We start from the raw sequence: 10,303 nt of genomic DNA, 5'->3' as shown, positions 1-10,303 counted from the left end.
CTTCTCATTAGTTTGGCCTGGTTCTGGCATTCTGGACCCTCTGTGGTCGACTTCTACCCACCCTGGGGTCTCTGCCCTCTGACCTTGTCTTCCCAAGCTGAGAGTGTGGAGCCCAGCTGTGGCAGTTGCCCAGGAGGAGGGGTTGGACTCAACCATTTGCCCTGTCTTTCCCAGAGCTGCGTTGGTTATCTGTCCCCTCCCTTATCCAGTTGGTAGATTCAAGGCTTGGAGAGCCTTAGAAGCCCTCCTGGAATTTCCTCCCCACTAACTAGGCGTAGGCATGCCAAGCACAGCTATTCCCTTGGTTGGGGTGGGGTGGGGGTGGAGGGTTCCAGTCAGGGGTCTGACAAATGTGCTGTGTGGCTTAGTGTGCTGGGGGAGTGAGTGGGCCCAGGCAGGGTGGAAGTAGGACCATGGGCAAGCCCCTCTGGCCCTCCAACCCTTCCTGTGTCCACTCCTTGAGGGTCTGCCCCTGAAGCTCTCCAGTGTACCCTCACTCCCCACCTTGCAGCTCCAGAAGTCTACCTGCTGTAGCACGTGGGGCTGGAGGTTTGAAGAAAGAAAACATTCGCTTAACAAAGTCCAGGTTTGAATTTGATCTGGGCCAAGCCTGTGTCCTGATGCACACAGGTTCCACCGGGGTTCCTGATGACCCAGTCACATGGAGGGAGAAGGCACACAGGACAAAACGGCCAGGGCAGGGATGCAGGCCCAGCCTTGTCCCAACCGTCCCCATCCGTGAAATGGGGATGATGATACACACTTCACAGATTCAATTTCTGGTCTCACAAGAAGCACCTTGGAGGGTGGAGCCCTATCCGCATTTTACAGATAAGACTGTTGGGGCTCAGAGTGGCCATGTTTAGCTCAAGAGGCCAGAATTGGGAATAGAGCCTAGGGTAGCATGCAGACCAGTGGGACTCTGAGCTTCTGTTCCCCCCCCAGCGGGAGAGGGCAGAGGGCCTCCGTGTAGGGCATGTCAGGGTGTGCACATGTGTGTGCACATGTGTGTGCACGTGTGTGTGCATGTGTGTGTGTGTGCCTGTGTTAGCATGCATGGGGTCTGCTCAGCAGTTCTGTGGGGCTGCTGTGGTGGAACCAACACACAGGCCTGAGGAAAGGTCTGTTCATTCTATCACTTATCTTAGTGACAGTGGTGTGGGCAGAACTTGCGAGTAGCCAGAAATATTTTAAGAGAAAACATTTTTAAAGTTTATTTATTTATTTTGAGAGAGTGAGCGAGCGGGAAGAGGGGCAGGGAGAGGGGGAGAGAGAAAATCCCAAGCAGACCCCGGGCTGTCAGTGCAGAGCCCAATGCTGGGCTCGAACTCATAAACAGTGAGATCATGACCTGAGTTGAAACCAAGAGTTAAATGCTCAACTGACTGAGCCACCCAGGGGCCATAAGAGAAATTAAAAAAAATTTTTTTTAATGTTTATTCATTTTGGAGAGACAGAGAGTGTGAGTGGGGAGGGGCAGAGAGAGAGAGGGAAACACAGAATCTGAAGCTGGCTCCAGGCTCTGAGCTGTCATCACAGAGCCCGACGCAGGGCTTGAACTCATGGCAGCATCATGAGATCATGACCTGAGCCAAAGTCAGACGCTTAACTGACTAATCCACCCAGGTACCCCACTAATAAATTTTTTATTGAGATAATTGTAAATTCACTTGAAGTTGTGAGAAATAATAAGGTTCACTTGTACCCTTTACAGGGTTTCCTTTAATGGTAACATTACAAAATTATAGTATAATATCACACAGTACATGCTGATGTTGATACAACCATCTGATCTTATTTAGGTTTCCCCAGTTTTACTTTCATTCATTTGTGCATGTGTTTGTACATGGAGGTGTATGTGGGAGGAGTGGTTTGAAGGATGGGGCTGATCAAGGGGAGGATATGACCATGTGGGGCAGTAACACACCATAGGCTCAATGAGGTCGTGTTGAGACAGGGTTGCATGTGGGGGAACCCTTCCTAGCAGAAATCTGTGCAGAGGCTATGAGGTCCAGAGAGGGGTGTCACTACTCAGAAGGAGAGGAGGGCAGGACACCTTCTGGGAGAGAAGCAGGTGGGGCAGAGGGCTCATGTGTCCAGGTGGTGTCACTTAGCCACACCCCAGGCATGTCTGGGTCACAGAGTTGGGAAGTGCAGCAGGGGCATCGGGCTTTATGTTATAATTTTTTAAATGTTTATTTATTTATTTAAAAAATTTTTTTAACACTTATTTATTTTTGAGACAGAGAGAGACAGAGCATGAACAGGGGAGGGTCAGAGAGAAAGGGAGACACAGAATCTGAAACAGGTTCCAGGCTCTGAGCCGTCAGCACAGAGCCTGACGCAGGGCTTGAACTCACGAACCGTGAGATCATGACCTGAGCCGAAGTCGGACGCTGAACCGACTGAGCCACCCAGGCGCCCCAAATGTTTATTTTTTAAAGAGAGAGACACAGTGCGAGCAGGGGAGGGGCAGAGAGAGAGGGAGACACAGAATCCAAAGTAGGGTCCAGGTTTGGTGCTGTCAGCACAGAGCCCAATGAGGGGCTCCAACCCATGAAACAAACTGTGATATTGTGACCTGAGTGGAAGTCAGAAGCTTAATTGACTGAGCCACCCAGGTGCCCCTGGGCTTTATCTTATAAATAAAGAACAGCTACTGGGAGAGTTTCCATGAGATATGCAAAGCAGGCAGTCTCTAAATGGCTAAAACTTTGCTTGTTTGGGCTGCTTTTTTAAATAATTGGATGTGTGTAAATTGGAATTTGGTGCCTGAGGGCTTTTGACCTAATGGGTCTCAGCCACAGCTGGAGAAATAAACAACTCAGGGGCAATACATACTGGCCATCTTTGGCTTATTTATGAGTGTGTGTGTGTGTGTGTGTGTGTGTGTGTGTATGTGTGTGTAGGCCTGTGTTTATACAATTCTATCACTTGTGTAGTTTTATGTATCCACCAGCACAGTCAGGTTACTGAGCCATGTTAACAATCCAAAGTTCCCTCCTGTTAGCATTTTCTAATCCACTGCTAGCCACCACCTGCCCCACCCCCCAATCCCTGGCAACCACTAGTTTGTCCCCCATTTCTTAAGTGTTACTATTTCAAAAAAGTTATATGAAAGAAATTATATAATCCCTTTGAGACTGGCTTTTTTTTTCTCTCAGCATAATTCCCTGGAGATTGGGCTATTACAAATAAAGCTGCTGTGAACATTTGTGTAATTGTTTTTGTGAGAACACAAATTTTCATTTCTCTAGGATAGTGTCCAGAGTCCTGTGGCAATTGCATGTTTGCTTTTGCGAAGAAATTGCCAAACTGCTTTTCTGAGAGGCTCTATTGTTTGATGTGCCTGAAAGCGTGAGACATCTGGTGTCCCTGCATGCTCCCCTAGTATTTGGTGGTGTTACTATTTTTACCATACCCTCATTCTCATAGGTATATGATGATACCTCTTGTGGTTTCAATTTGCATTTCTCTAAGGGCTGCTGATGCTGTCTTTTCGTGGGCTTTTTCCCATCTGTATATCCTATTGAGTGAAATGTGTTCTCACGTCTTTTGCTCATCTTCAGACTGGATATATATATTTTTTTAATGTTGAGTTTTGATTATTCTTTATGTATTCTAGATACTAGTCCTTTTTTTCAGATATGTTGTTTGCAAATATATTCTCCAAGTCTGTAGCTTGTCATTTTTATCTTTTTTATGTGAGTATTCGCAGAACCAAAGTTTTACATTTTAATAAGGTCCAGTTTAGGAGCACCTGGGTGGCTCAGTTGAGCTTCTGACTTCGGCTCAGGTCATGATCTCACAGCTTGTGGGTTCAAGCCCCGTGTTGGGCTCTGTGTTGACAGCTCAGAGTGTGGAGCCTGCTTGGGATCTGTGTCTCCTTCTCTTTCTTCCCCTCCCCTGTTCACATACTCTTTCTTTCTCTCTCTCTCTCTCAAAAATAAGTAAACATTAAAAAAAAAATAAGGTCCAGCTTATTAAAATTTCCTCTTAAAGATGATGCTTTTGGTATCAAGTCAAAGGACTCTTTGCCTAGCACTGATCCTGAAGAGTTTTCCTTATTTGTTTATTTTTTCCTGAAAGTTTTATAGTACTATGTTTTGCATTTAAGTCTATGATTCATTTTGGATGAACTTTTTTTTGTGTGTGTGTCAGATATGAGGTTTTAGGTTTTGTTTTTTATTTTTGAAAAGGCTATTCTTCTATCTAATTGGTTTTGCACTTTTGTTGAAAATTATTGGACATATTTAATTCTACTCTGTGTTCTCTGTTCTATTCCATTGATCTATGTATTCGTTTCTCTACCAATGCCACATTTACTGTAGCCTTAATATTAGATAGATTATTCCCACTTAATTTTTTTTTATCTCAATGTTGTTTACTATGCTAGTTCCTGTGCCTTTCCCTATACATTTTAGAATAAGTTTCTCTATGTCTATAAAAAACCTTATGGGCATCACATTAAATCTATCAATCAATTTGAAGGAGAGTTGATATCTCACTATTTTGAGTCTTCAAATCCATGGAGTATCCAAGAAGTGTAATATCTCTCCTTTCATTTAAGTCTTCCTTGATTGTTTTCATCAGCATTTTGTAAATTTCAACATATAGACCCTATACATGTTTTGTTAAATGTATATCTAACTATTTCACTTTCTTTGGAGCAATTGTGAATGGTATTGTGTTTTATTTTATTTTATTTTTTAAGTTTATTTATTTATTTTGAGAGACAGAGAGAGACAGAGAGAGAGAGAGAGAGCAGGGGAGGGCAGAAAGAGAGGGAGAGAGAGAATCCAAGCAGGGTCTGTGCTGTCAGTGCAGAGTCCAATGTGGGGCTTGATCCCATGAACCATGAGATCATGACCTGAGCCAAAATCAGACTCTTAACAGACTGAGCCACTGGGGCTACTGAGCCCCGGTATTGTGTTTTAAAATTTGTTTTCTGTATTTCATTTCAGAAATGTGATTGATTTTTTTTGGTGTTAATCTTGTATCCTATGACCTTGCTGAGCTCACTTATTCATTATAGGAGGATTTTTTTTTTGTAGATTCCTTAAGGTTTTTTATGTAGTTAATCATGTCATCTTCAATACAGATAGTTTTGTGTTTTTTTTCCTTCTTGATGTCTTTCATTTACTTTTCTTGCCTTATTGTAGTGACTAGAACTTCTTGGGGGAAATATTCAGGTTTTTTTTCTACCATTGAGTATAAATATTACTGTTATAATTTTTTGGGGAGAGGAAGGTATTCTTTAAAAAGTTGAGGTAATTTGTCTCTATTCCTAGTTTCCTGAGAGTTTTTATTTCTAAATTATGAATGGGTGTTAGATTTTGTTAAAAGCTTTTTCTGCATCAACTGATAATAATATATGGATTTTATTCTTTAGTTTGTTGACATGGTGTATTATACAGATAGATTTTCAAATGTTGAGTCAGTCTTGCATTCTTGGAATAAAATTCACTTGATCATGATGTATAATTCTTGTTACATATTGTTGGAATTCTTTTAAATTTCATTGAGGGTTTTGCATCTGAAGTCCATAAGAGAGATTGGAGCACAGTTTTGTCTTTGGTTTTGGGATGAGAGTATTCCCCTCTCTTATGTTTTATGGATGAGATTTTGTAAAATTGGTGTTGATTTTTCTTTCAAATTTTTGATGGAACTCTTCAGTAAAACAATCTGGTTCTGGACATTTCATTCTTGGAAGCTTTTAAATTATGAATTCAATTTCATTGATGATTATAGGGCTACTCAGATGTCTATTTCATCTTGGTTGAGTTTTGGTACATTATAGTTTTCAATGAATTGGTACACTTCTAAATTGTCAAATTTATGAATTTAAAGCTGTTCACAGTATTCCCTTATTACCTTTTTAATGACTGTGGAATCTGGAGTGATATTGGTGATCTGTGTCTTTTATCTTTTGTTTTTGTTAGTATTGCTAAAGGTTTATCAATTTCACTGACTTTTTTAAAGAACCAATTTATTATTTCATTGATTTTTCTATATTGTTTTTCTATCTTCAATTTCATTGACTTCTCTTTTTTTTATTTTTTTCAACGTTTTTTATTTATTTTTGGGACAGAGAGAGACAGAGCATGAATGGGGGAGGGGCAGAGAGAGAGGGAGACACAGAATCAGAAACAGGCTCCAGGCTCCGAGCCATCAGCCCAGAGCCCGACGCGGGGCTCGAACTCACGGACCGCCAGATCGTGACCTGGCTGAAGTCGGACGCTTAACCGACTGTGCCACCCAGGTGCCCCAGACTTCTCTTTTTACTATTTTATTCCTTGTGCTTGTTTTTCATGTATTTTGCTCTGTCTTTGCTAGTTTCTTGAGGTAGGAACTTAGGTTGATTTTATATTTGATTTGAGATTGGTAAGGCTATTAATATCTAATGTAACTATAAATAATAAATACAAATATAAATTGTGCTATAAGTTCCCCCCTTAGCCCTGCTTTAGCTGCATCACAAAAATGTTGTGTCTTCAATTTCATTGTATACCATGTATTTTTAAATTGCCTTTGAGGCTTCCTTCTTGACTTATGGATTATTTAAAAGTGTGTTGTTTAGTTTCACTGTGTCTGTTGTTTTTGATTTCTGGTTTCATTCCATTATGGTCCAAGAACTCAGTCTGTATTGTTTCAATTCTTCTAAATTTGTTGAGACTTAAAACTTTTTTTTATTTGAGTATAGTTAATACACAATATTACATTAGTTTCAATTGTTGAGAGTGGGTTTTTTAAAGTTTTTATTTAAATTCCAGTTAGTTAACATACAGTGTAATATTAGTTTCAGGTGTACAATTTAGTGATTCATTGCTTACATACAACATCTGGTGTTCACCACAATAAGTGCCCTCCTTAATCCCCATCACCTATTTCACCCATTCCCCACCCCCCTCCCCTCTAGTGATTATCAGCCTATTCAGGAGTGGTTTTATAGACCAGGATATGGTCTGTCTTGGTGAATGTTCCATAGCCACTTTTAAAATGTGTATTCTGCTATTCTGGGGTGGAGTGCTCTATGTATGTTAATTAGAGCTCCTTGGGTGGTTGTGTTGTTAGCAATCCCTCTATATCCTTGCTGATTTTCTGCTTAGTGGTTCTGCAGGTTGCTGAAAGGAGAGTGTTGGAGTCCCAACTATAATTTTAGCTTTATCTGTTTCTCTTTTCAGCTCTGTTTTTGCTTCATGTGTTTTGAGGCTCTGTTGTTTGGTGCATACACATTTAGGATTGTTATGTATTCCTGGTAATTTGGTCCTTTTATCATTATGTAATATCCCTCTTTGTCTCTAGTAATTCCTCTTCTCAGAAGTCTATTTTATCTGATATTAACATATCCGCTCCTGTTTTAAAATGTTTTGTATGGCCTCGGACAATGAATTCCCTTCTCAGCTTTGGGTTTCAGTTTCTTCATCTATAAAATAGAAGGGGAGGTTTGGGGTCAAACAAGGTGGCCTTGAAGACCCTTCTAGTAGTGATATTCTGTGGCTCACATCTCCCACATGATCTCTGTGTAGGTGATGCTGTGTACTGCTTTTGTGCAAAGGATGTTTTCCTTAGCAAGTGCAAACCCAGGGAGCAGGCATGAGGACCAGGGCAGTGGAGGAGGGCAGAAGGGGGAACATGGGAGGATTATCACTGAGTTAGACTTGATTAAGAGAACAGGGTCCCTAAGAAGCTGTACCCTGTGTCTCAGGGTATCCCTTGAGCCGCAGGGAAGGAACTTGCCCACTGGTTTGTATATACCACTGGATAAAGGTTTGTCCTTGGGGTATTAACCCTTGGCTCCTCCAGACACATGTGTGTAGATGTGATGGCCTCCCTGGGGATGTCAGCAGGGATGCTCAGGTCGCAGGGGTGGCAGGGGCAAAGGCAGGGGCCAGGAACTTCATTTCATCTGTGTGAAGTTGGTCAGAGACCAAAGGAGCAGGAACAGAGATGGGAGGCCAAGAGGACCTGAAGTGGCTCATCTCCTTTCTCACCATCAGTGGTGCTCATTCTTATCTTCCCTCATTGACTCAGCTGAACACATGCAAATCATTGTGCCATGTGTGGCTAGCTTGATTATTCTTGGTCCACTTATTCAACATTCAGGCATATATGGCTCTGTTTCTTAATGTGACCATTCTGAGCAACTGGCTCACAGCTCCGGGCAGGTACCCCTGCCTTCTGTGATGCAGGGTGAGACCGTGTGTCACGCCATGGCATCCTCTACCCAGCTGGTCCATGAGCTTCATGACCTCACAGTTGCAGGGGCTCCAGCACCTCTGTCATGTTGGAGTGTTCTGCCAGGGGTGCCCTAACAAGGTGCCCCCATCCTCTCTGAGCTGCCTGGAGTGGGGACTTGGTCTGGCTTAGCTGTGATGGGCCCATCACCATCTGTTTGAAAGTTGTTTTGTGAAGATTTGCTCAATAAATTTCCTTGTGTGCATTGTCTGAAAGATCACCATTAATGCATAGTTTTTGCTGGGTTTCAAAGATGCTCCTTTGGGTCCCTAGCCTGTGGGATGATTGCAGAGATGAAAACCAGTGCAGGCAGATGATGGAGATGTTGGGAAAATCCCAGAGTCAGGGGGAAGACATTTGCCTGATAACTGCTCTAGTCTGTAGGAAGTCAAGAAAAACCTTTTTTTTTTTTTTTTTTTTTTGGCTTGCCTTTCTCTTTTTTCTTCTGGCAAGTGGCAGTGATTCAAGCTATGTTTCCAATTAGGACATATGGTAGAATTAACGAATCTCTTCCACTGTACATTGCAGGCCATATTTAGTATGGAGAGGATGTGAAGTTTTCCTTGGTGATAATAATGCCAGCAGCTGTCATCTTCCAAGCACCTATTCGGTGTCAGATCACGGCATGCATTGTCTCATTTTGTCATCATGACAGCCCCGAGGGTAGGTGTCATTACCCGATGTCACCCGATGTCCTCGGTGGGGGTTTTGGAACTTCCTTTGTTCATGTAGGAGGTGGGGCCTGGGTCTTCTTGGTTGCTCAGAACTCAGACTGTGGATGAGGCCTGTGTGAGCAGTGGGTGCTATCAAGGAGGGTCATGGAGGGGTGAGGATGGGAGACTGGTGCTCCAGGGAGTGGGAGCCCCAGCTGGGGGGGGGGGTTGGACAGGGCCCCTGGGACACAGAAGGGGCAAGACACTGGCATCAGGCTGGGCCCCACACAGACTCACAATCTGGACCCCTAAAGGGACTTGGGGACAGTCATCCTTCTGGGGGCAGAACTTCTGTCTTAGGCTGTCCAGCTTCTGGAACCATGAAGCTCCTTTGGAAGTGGAGTTTGAAGAACCTGGCCCGCATTTTCTCCCACGATTGCATTCCTGGGACTTCACTGGGCCTGAGACTGTCCGAGGTACTGGAGAGAGAAAAGGAGAAGACAGGGAGTGCCACCCTGGTCCTGCTGCAGGTGGTTTGAGCCAAGTGGCCCTGGGCTGCCCCACATGTGGCCTCATACAGGGCCTCCTCCTCTCCAGACCCTGAATCTGCAGCAGGAAATTACAGGTTTGAGGTAGATGATTTCTAAGAGCTGCCCTTTTATGACATGGAGGCCACCATTCCAAGCACTGGGGGCTGGACAGGCACCCTGAGCTGTGAGGTGGGCAGACCCAGCGCTCATGTTCACATGAGTTCCAAGCTTTTCCAGTTTTTCTAGAGAAGCCAGAATTTAGATTTTATGTGATAACTCCTGAGTTTCAAAAAGTGATAACTGGTTTAAAACAAAACAAAACAAAACAAAACAAAACAAAACATTGAAGGCTAAACAAGGTCCCTTTGCTAGCTGGATGTCCTGTGGGAGCCACTGTGTACCTCTAGGCTGGGGCCTTGAGTCCATGAATTATGAAGCCAAATCTGTACAAGGAAACAGGAGGAATCAGCATCTGAATCAGCACTGTGTCTCCTTCCGACTCTGCTGCTTCCCAGCACCTGTCATAGGCTTGATGCCTGGTAGACTATTAGTAATTTCTGAGAGGTTATCTCTTTCATGTATCCTCCATGACTTTCCATCAGGGGTCCATAGCTTTGTGCTTCAGTGTCAGGTGTGAGCATGTGTGAGAGTCTGTGAGAGTGACTGCATGTGTGTATGTGTGTGTGTGTGAGAGAGAGAGAGAGAGAGAGAGAGAGCGATGTGCATGTGATCATGTGTTTGTGTGAGAATGTGCATGAGTGTGCATGCCTATGAGTGTGTATATAAGAGAGCATGTGTGTAGGAGCAGGTGTGAGTGTCGGTGAGTGTGCATGGGAAACTGGCCATAGGAGCAGGTGTGAGTGTGGGTGAGTATGTATGAGT

General features: G+C 43.4%; 1 long non-coding RNA gene across 1 annotated transcript in view; it reads left to right on the top strand.

Moving 5' to 3' along the window:
* The first annotated feature begins 8,790 nt into the window (after nt 1-8,790).
* The window catches only part of LOC121030383 (uncharacterized), a 9,523-nt gene continuing 8,010 nt past the window's right edge, over nt 8,791-10,303 (top strand). The window contains exon 1 of the long non-coding RNA XR_005790177.1: nt 8,791-8,901. This is a non-coding gene — a long non-coding RNA (uncharacterized LOC121030383). The remainder of the gene's footprint in view (nt 8,902-10,303) is intronic.

This window comes from Herpailurus yagouaroundi, unplaced genomic scaffold (assembly GCF_014898765.1).
Source record: "Herpailurus yagouaroundi ecotype Mexico unplaced genomic scaffold, PumYag 140, whole genome shotgun sequence".
NCBI lineage: Eukaryota > Metazoa > Chordata > Mammalia > Carnivora > Felidae > Herpailurus > Herpailurus yagouaroundi.
Note: the sequence above shows the minus strand (reverse complement) of the source record. Positions and strands in the feature narration are given on the sequence as shown.